Source organism: Carassius gibelio, chromosome A6 (genome assembly GCF_023724105.1).
Source record: "Carassius gibelio isolate Cgi1373 ecotype wild population from Czech Republic chromosome A6, carGib1.2-hapl.c, whole genome shotgun sequence".
NCBI classification, from domain to species: Eukaryota; Metazoa; Chordata; class Actinopteri; order Cypriniformes; family Cyprinidae; genus Carassius; species Carassius gibelio.
The window spans coordinates 4315838-4325915 of NC_068376.1; positions in this window are offsets into that span (position 1 = coordinate 4315838).

Consider the following 10078-nt stretch of genomic DNA (forward strand, 5'->3'; position numbering starts at 1 on the left):
GTTTTTCCCAGATAATGTGACCTTTTAGGGAGTTAACTTAATTTCAAAACACAAGATTTGGATTATTTTAGTTTGTTTGGCATTTGGGGCTAATTTTTGTTTGTTACTGCAGTAATACCTGGCAAAACTGCATCACCAGGACTTAAAGGAACACTCCGATTTTTTGTGACTTTAGCTTATTCACAGTATCCCCCAGAGTTAGATAAGTCCATACATACCTTTTTCATTTCTGTGCGTTCTGTAAGTGTTATTAGACGCACCCACCGCTAGCCTAGCTTAGCACAAAGACTGGATGTAAATGGATAATGGTAGCATAGTAATCCCAATAAGTGACAAAATAATTTACATGTTGTGATCTGTATAGTCACAGCATGTACAAATAACAAGGCTATATGAGACAGAGACCATTTTTAATCGTATAAATACTGGGAACTATATTCTCACTAGGCGTAGGAGCACAGCTAACGTTACTTGGGCGGAGTGATTAGCGCAGCTCACTGAGCCTGGTTTCTCCCAAGGTTTTTTTCTCCATTCTGTCACCGATGGAGTTTCGGTTCCTTGCCGCTGTCTCCTCTGGCTTGCTTAGTTGGGGTCAGTGAAAGCCATTTGTTGAAGCCAGAATTTCTCGTTAAAGATAGATGGAGTAAACCTCCAGTCGAGAAAAGAACAGCGGATCTTTAATAGAGAATAATTCATGGTGCAATAGCTACGGTCAAACACACGGCACACCTGAACCCATCAGTAGGTGTGGAACTAGGTTCTGTGGCGAAGAAGAGAATTTAGAACTTTTGTTTTTAAAATGTAAAAGATTGGAAGGTTTTTTTTTTTTTTTGGTGAAGAATTCCAAGAGGAATTTTTATAGGGGATGTGAAATATAATTTTTCAAAAAGAAGGAAGATGTGTCTGTTAAATTATTTAATAGGAACTGCGAAATTGGCAATATAGAAAACCAGGAAAAATCAAGGTTTACAGTTAAATAGTATTAATGTTGAAGGGATGTTTAAGAAATTAGTAGCCGGCAGACTAAAGATTTAGCATACGATAGTCTTGTAAACAATGAGACAGGTTTCAATGATCTGTGGTGTGTTAATGAGTTTTTATGTGTTGTTTTTGATGGACATCTGGTTTTGGAAATATATATATTTTTATTTTTTCTATATAATGTGAATTGTTGAAGATTTAGTGTTGTTTTAAATAAATAATTCCTTAATAATAAATAATTCCTTACATTTTTATGGCGCTTTTCTAGGTAGTCTAAACGGTTTAAAGAAAGTTTTGTAAACCTCTCGTGCTTGCTCTCTCTCTCTCTCTCTTGGTTTATTTTTGTTTCAGATTCAAATGATCTAATCTCTAAAATTCCCACATTCTTCTTTTACCACAAAATAAATCTCAAGTTAAAACACACATGGTTTCATATCCTCCTGGGGATCTCCCCTGGCTTGGTATGTGTGTGTGTGTGTGTGTGTGTGTGTGTGTGTGTGTACATTGTTTAAAAGTCTGAGATCAGTAAGATTTTAAATGTTTTTTTAAACTTCTCTCTTCTGATCAACTAGACTGCATTTATTTATTTAACTAAAAATAAACAACGACAACAAAAGCAAATGAAAAAACAGCAGACATCTGTTTTCTATCTGAATATCTGTTAAACTGTAATTAATTTCTCTGTATTTTCAGCATCATTCCTCCAGTCTTCAGTGTCACATGATCTTCAGAAATCAGAATAATATGATGATTTACTGCTCGAGAAACATTTCTGATTATTATCAATGTTGAACACAGTTGTGCTGCTCAATATTTCTGTGGAAACTGTGATACATTTTATTTTTCAGGATTCACAGAAAAATAGAAATAATATTTTCTAGTATAGAAATAGAATAACATTTATTTTAAATGTATATATTTTGGGGGGTAACATTTTTAGGGCTCAAGCCCGAAGGGGCGAAGAGCCCTATTGTTCTTCTAAGGATTATTCTTCTTATTAGGGCTCAAGCCCGAAGGGGCGAAGAGCCCTATTGTTCTTCTAAGGATTATTCTTGTTAGGGCTCAAGCCCAAAGGGCGAGAGGCCTATTGTTTTCCTTAGGATTATTTTTTATTATTATTATTATTATTATTATTATTATTATTATTTTTTTTTTCCAACGTCTCGGGGGCTTTTGGGGCCCTTAACGTGCTTAAAAAGTCTTGAAAATTGGCACACAGATTGGAACCTGCGGCCATTAGGGCCGGGCAGAGACTGATACACGGGCGTGGCACAGGGGCTCTACAGCGCCCCCTGGAATATGGAGGGCCATATATCATACATTCTTGCTCGTAGATGAATGAAACTCGGTACACATATAAATCTCATCAATCCAAACAACTTTTGTATTGCATATCATAGGCTCCGCCCAACAGGAAGTTGGCTATTTAGGGTTTAGTATTCAAATTTTTCGTCAAAGTTGTGGGGGCTTTTGGGGTCCTTAACATACTCAAAAACTCTTGAAAATTTGCGCACACTTTGGAATTGGTGGCCTTTAGGAGCCTGCAGAGGCTGGGACCCGGGCGTGGCACAGGGGCTCTACGGCGCCCCCTGGAACACAGTCAGAAATGTTGATGTATAGCTCACACATACTTGCACATATTCTTATGAAACTCAGTACACATATAGATCTCATCGTGCCGAACAACTTTCGTATTGCATGTCATAGGCTCCACCCAACAGGAAGTCAGCTATTTAGAGTTATGTAAAAAGCGCATGCTCTGGAATTTGAAATACTTGTCATAGGTGTTTTTCTCGATTGCCGCCAAACTCGGTCAACATGATCTCAAGACACTGGGGATGAAAAATTGCCAGGGGATTTTTGATATCTCGAACGGTTTGCTCGTGGCGAGGCGTTGAAATTATGGCGAGAAATGAGAAACAGGAAGTGTCTAATACCGTCCACATACATTTCCTGATTTTAATCAAACTTCATCAGATTATTCGTTGTATGATGTCGATCGCATATATGTGACTATTAGGAGTCAAAGTTATAGCACCACCAACTGGCAGAAGGAAGTGTGTCATTTTCAAAATGATTTGAATTCAGCATCTTATTATTACTCGATTTGCTTCAAACTTCATCAGAATAATGTTAAAACACAGCCGATATAAATCTGCAAGGGGGATATTGATATCTAAAATTTTGTTGGCGTGGCAACATGTCAAACTGGAATACTTCTCAGGTGATTTTGAGGCAAATAACATACTTAGAATTTCACAAAACTCTGAACACACATCAGTATTTCTGATAGGAACTTAAATTGTGAATGGATTTTGGATAGCTTGAATGGTTTTGCCGTGGTGATTTTTTTAAATGACCTTACAAAGGGAATCATTATTGTATTTTTAAATTGCAGCTTCCAAACACGTCAAATAATTTTTTCATACAGATGAAAAAGTCATTCTGAGGAAATATGCATAGTTTAACGACTTTACAACACTGTATGGATAACAGAAAATTAAAAAACTGTCAGACATCTCATCTCACTTTGTCCCTCTGTTTGAGTATATGTGCTTCAGACTTCCATTGTCTGAGAGAAATAGCGCCCCTACAGGTTCAATTCCCGAACTTTTACTTTCACTTTTAAATCGGTTAAAAATACAAATAAATACTTAGATTTAATTCACACTGACAAGCTAAACCAACATATCTGATTATTACCGGTTCAGGGCTCATGGATAAATTATTTCTGGCCAGAGATACGTGAGAAATAGGAGAGATGAATCACCGCTGTGATCACGAGCGTCTGGAGTAAAGAGCTCAGAAAAAACTAATTTATTCCTGTTTTAAAGCTTTTAAAAATAAATTATTACAGCGATATCACACAATCAACCAATTAGAACACACCAAGAGCTAAATTCAGATGTTTTTGAACTGTTTGTGTGAAAATGAAATATTTGTGGCTGCCTATCTGAAATCACGCCTCCGATCAGCGCGTACAGTGTCGAGCTCAAAACAAACGAATTTATTCTTGTTTAAGAGCTTTTTTAAATAAAATATTACCACAAATGCACACAATAAACCCACTGTAACACAACAAGAGGTAAATGCAGGTGTTTGTGACCAGTTTAAGTGTGCGAGACTATTTGAAAGCGCGACTGGCAGAATTACATATATCTCTCGAGCTGCAGGATTCTGGCTTTCGTCGTACGAACGAACACATCACGGACAAGATTATTTCAAAATACATAATAGCTTGGCTAATATAAACGAAAACAGCCACGTGAACATAAACTGGATCTACTGGATTTGAATATTAAAGTGACCACATTTACCACTTGCTTCTGTCTTCAATTTTAATCTATATAAAAAAGGAAACTCATTCGACTTGGCTGCTTTTTTAATGTGTGCGTATTTATTTATTTACCTTTTTATACATTTTGTATAATTTCATAGTTTGTGTATTACAATTATGAAAACAAAAATAAATTTAGCCACTCACATAGAAATAGCTTAGGCCTTAACCTTTTTCTGTCAGTTTTAGGGATTTTTAAAAATCCTAAAAAAAACTTATTTGTGCTGCAAATAATAATTTCAAACTCATTTGATACTGACCTATGACATCCTGTGACATTATATTTATTTGAATTTACATAATCTCATAGATGTAACAGTAAATCTGTTCAGCTCACAGATCAATACTAAGCTGTAATGCAAGCAGAACTTTCACAAATGCTTATGAGTCATTTAAGGATTTGATAACACTGTAAAATAATGTCTAATTTGTTAACATTAGCAAATTCATTGATAACACTTTATAATAACTGCACTCATTAGTAAATAGTCAGTTCATGCTTTATAAAGCCTTGTCCCAATATTAATAGTCAGTAGTAAGCAGCTTATAAATACAGCTATAAATAGCTTGTCCTTGGTTTATAAGCACATTTATTAAAAAGGAGAGTAAAGGGTCAGTTATCTTCCTATGAAAAATAAAAGATAAAAATAAACAAACACAACAACACAGATTGATACAGAACTCAGAAATTTTATTGTGGATTTATGATAAAATCAGCCTGTAAATGAATTCATACTCCTCCTCATACTACTCTATACTCCTTTTTCAACATGATGCCAATATACTGAGATGTTAAATTGTGAATGGGTTTAGGATAGCTTAAATGGTGTTGCCATAGAGATTTATTAAAGTAACATAAAAAATACAATAGTTATTTTACTATATCTTTAAAATTTTTCATTCTAACTCTTCATAATTTTTTATATAAGTAGAAGTCCTCATTTGAAGGAAGCACAGTAAGTTTCATAGCTTTATCATTTTCAAGAGCCAGCATAAAATTAAAACTATCATAACTTATAAATCAAGCTTGCAATTCTTAGTACCTATAATGGCCACCAGAGGGAGCTATAGGATTACTTTTAAATAATTATTGGAGAAACGAGTATGATTTAAATAATTTATAGAAATCTTTCAAATAAAATAATATGTATTTTAGGAATTTTACTGATAAAATGACCCTCACTTAATTAGAAAAACAAGCTGAAGTATTGTGAACTGTATATTAAGAATAATTCTTAATAGGCTTTATGGACAGATACGTTTTAAGTGACTCTTGAAGGTTCAGCACCACATCCTCTTTTACCACTGTTTAAAGAATTAATCTTACAGAACAGGTGTGAATGAATTTTGGATAGCTTGAATGGTTTTGTCGTGGTGATTTTTTGAAATAATAGTAAAAAAGGAACCAGTAAAAAAAAGTGCAGCTTCTAAACACTTCAAAAAAATGTACACATAGAAGACAAGTCATTCTGAGGAAATATGCATAGTTTCATGACTATACAACATTATATGGATGACAGAAAATTAAAAAACATACATCTGATGTCACTCTGTCCCTCTGTCACTGTGTGTGTGTGTTTTAAGTGAATTAGGTGTGAAACTATCAGTGAGCATTTAGTCTCCAGCGCCAACATTTTACAGAACTGCCACTTTCCTGGAGTCTCAGAATTACAATGTGTCAGGTTCTGAGAAATCAAAGATTCCAAAAAATGATTTAATTAGAATACCATGAAGTATTGTGAAATACTATATATTAAGACTTTATATATAGGCTTAATGAACAGATTAGAGTGACTCGTGAAGGACCAGCACCACCTTCTCCTTAAGATTTAGGAGCTCATTTTTATTCCACCTCCTTTCCTGAAAGTCTGTCTTGCAGAATTGACTAAAAATTAATCTTCACATTAATTCCTAATTCTTTTGCAATTCTTTTGTCAGTTCTTCTTGACCTGTTTTTCTCTTCCAGCTTTCCTGGACTATTGTATAGCACTCATAAATGATTAAATAAAAAATAATGGTAGTTATTAAGATTGATATGGTTTGGAATTGGTAAAATGTGCTTGGAAAAAAATCACAATAAAACAATGTTTTAATGTTTAAGTTTGGAATATTAACTGACATGAATGAATGCTATATAAATATTGTTCATGTTAACATAATGTTTAGAAATGAAATCTTATTGTAAAGTGTTACTAAAGTTATATATATATATATATATATATTGTTCTGTGAATGTGATTTTAAAGTCTAGATGATTCGGATTAACCCTTTAACTGCCATATCAAGTTCAAGTTCTAGTTCAAGTTCAATTTATTTCTATAGCGCATTTACAACAGCCTCCTGGCTGACCAAAGTGCTTTAACATAAGAGCAAGAATATTACACATACATAAAAATAGACCAGACAAAAAATTTAAAACCACCCATTTCAAAATGTAGCATAACACAGTAGTCAGTACACTAAGGAAAATAAAAAAGTTTTTAGCAAAGATTTAAAAATAGACAAGGAAGGGGCCAGTCTGATCTCTAAAGGCAGGGTATTCCAGAGTCGTGGCCCAGCCACTGCAAATGCACGCTCCCCTCTACGCTCCCCTCTATCCTTTAAAACCTCACTGCCAGAGGGATATTGTGAATGCATGTGCCCGCTGGGCACAGTTTACCTGATGCCACCGGGGTGGTGATGGCATTGGTGGCTTGAGCCCGCCATCGCTGCTTGCAGCTATATTTATTATTATTTTTATTTTTTATTAAACCTTCCGGGGGTTTTTGGGGGCCTTAACATGCTCAAAAACTCTTGAAAATTGGCACACACATTGGAATCTGCGGCCATCAGGACGCCATAGAGACTGGGACCCGGGCGTGGCACAGGGGCTCTATAGCGCCCCCTGGAACACAGTCAGAAATCTTGAACCATAGCTCACACACACTTGCATATATTTATATGAAACGCAGTACACTTATAGATCTCTTTGAGCTGAACAACTTTCACACTCTATGTCATAGGCTCCGCCCAACAGGAAGTCAGCTATCCAGGGCTGTTTATAAAAAGCATGCTCTGGAATTTGATATACTTGTCATAGGTTATTTACTTGATTGCCACCAAACTCGGTGAACACGATCTCAAAACATTGGGGATGAAAAATTGCGAGGGGATTTTTGATATCTCGAACGGTTTGCCCGTGGCGAGGCGTGGCAATTATGGCGAGAAATGAGAAACAGGAAATGTCTAATAACATCCACATACATTTCCTGAATTTGATCAAACTTCATTGGTTTGTTCGTTGTATGATACTGATCATATATATGTGACTATTAAGAGTCAACGGTATAGCGCCACCAACTGGCAGCAGGAAGTGTGTCATTTTCCAAATGCTTTGAATTCAGCATCTTATTTTTACTTGATTTACTTAAAACTTCATCAGAATAATTACAAAACAAGGCTGATGTAAATCTGTTGTGGGGATATTGATATCTGATATAGTGTTGCCATGGCAACGTGTCAAACTTGAATGTTCTGTTATGGTGAGTTTGAGGCAGACAACAAGCTCAGATTTACATGAAACTCAAAACACATATCAGTATTAGTGATAGCTAGACAATGGAAAAAGTTTTTAAAAGGGTGTGAAGGAGGCACTCTATAGCGCCACCTTTTGTCAAAAGTGGGGGGGTTAGTTTTAGCTACAGACACCAAACTTGGTACATAAATTGTTCTTTTCAAGACGGACAACTTTCTAATTGACAGTCATCAGCTACGACCAACAGGAAGTCGGCTATTTTGATTTGAATGTGTATTTTTGAGATTTTACAGTTGTGAATTAATGCATACTCCTCACAGGGGAAGTACACTATACACACCAAACTTTGTCAACATGAAGAAAAAACATTGAGGAACTTAAATTGCGAACGGATTTTGGTTAGCTTGAACGGTTTTGTCGTGGTGATTTTTTGAAATGACAGTAAAAAGGGAAACATTAATTGTCTTGTATGTTTAAATTGCAGCTTCCAAACACTTCAAAGCAATTTTTCATACAAAGATCAAATCATTCTGAGGAAATATGCATAGTTTCATGACTTTACAACACTGTATGGATAACAGAAAATTAAAAAACTGTCAGACATCTCAACTGACATGATCTCACTCTGGCCACTCTGTCTGTGTGAGGAAAGGGAGGGGGAGAGGGAGGGGGAGTGTGAGGGGGTTGGTGACTGTGAATGTTTGGTGACTGACAGTGTGTGTGGATTGTAGGGAGGGGCTGTCTGGCAGAGAGAGAGAGAGAGAGAGAGACCTAATCATCCCTTTAATAATCAGGAAAAAAAATCTGTATTTTAAATTGTTATTGTTTTTGTTGTTGCTAATGGTGGTGTTTTTTCCTTTCATTACAGGTTAAGAAATCTCTTAGGCCTTATCCTTTTCTGACAGTTTTAGGGATTTAAAAACATCCTAAGAATCCTTATTTGTGCTGCAAATAATAGTTTCAAACTCATTTGATACTGACCTATGACAACCTGTGACTTGACATGACATTTATTAATCTCATGGATGTAACAGTAAAACTCTTCAACTGACAGATAAAGCTGCAATGCAAGCAAAACTATTTCACAAATGCTTATAGGTCATTAAAATCATTACAAAACACTAATAAATTATTTAAGGATTTGGTAACACTGTAAAATAATGTCTAATTTGTTAACATTAGTAAATGCATTGGTAACACTTTATAATAACTGCACTCATTAGCTAAGCATTAGTAAATAGTTCATGATTATAAAGTATTTTCCCTTAATAATAGTAATTATTAAGCAGTAATACATCTATAAATAAATTGTTCTTGGTTTAAAAGCACATATATTACAAAATAGATTAAAGTCTCAGTTGTCTTATAAAATAAATGAATAAACACAACCCAGTTTGATTCAGAATTCAGAAATATTTATTTCAAGATGCAATAAAAGGAAACTGTACACTTGAATAGCTTTTGAGCGATTCTTGAAGGATTAGCATCACCTTCTCTTGTACAATGGTTTGAGGAATATATCTTCCAGATAGTACCGCCGCTCCCTATATGCAGAGTATGCAGTCTTCGTAGGGCACCAACTCCCAGAGGGGGCACCATCCCAGTTGCTCAAAAAAAAAAAAAAAAAACATGCGCCATTCTCCCATCTGTGCTCGCGACCGCTCACACCTCATGTTTGCGGCTGAATGTTCGTAATTGATGGATAGACATCTATGCCTGGGTATAGGACATCAGCAATCCGGCACAGAGAAAAGAAAACTAAAGAAAAAAAAAACAGGCATAAAGTTGTCTTGACATTGGACATTCGAGAGTCTCAAATTTAGGGCCGGTCTCTAAAGTTACATGTGATATTGTTATACACTTCTCTAACGTCAGTAGCATTTGAAGAGAATGACTTACAGTCATAAAAACAACTGTAATTGTTCATCTAGGTGACAGCTATAATGCACAATTAATTTGAATGTTTGATATTTATTACAACAAACTGTAAGTCATATGTAAATTATGCTACTTTTTCACATGGGCTCAAATGCAAATTTGAAGCTCAATAGCATTTGAGAAGAAAGACTTGCAGTCACAAAACAATTGTAATGTGTTCATATAGGTGTCAGCTACAATGCACACCTTATACATTTTTTATAAATATAAAAATAAAGTGTTACTTAAGTTATATATATATTGTTCTGTGTATGTGATTTCAAAGTCTAGATTGGTCGGATTAACCCTTTAACTGCCGCATCCCTTAA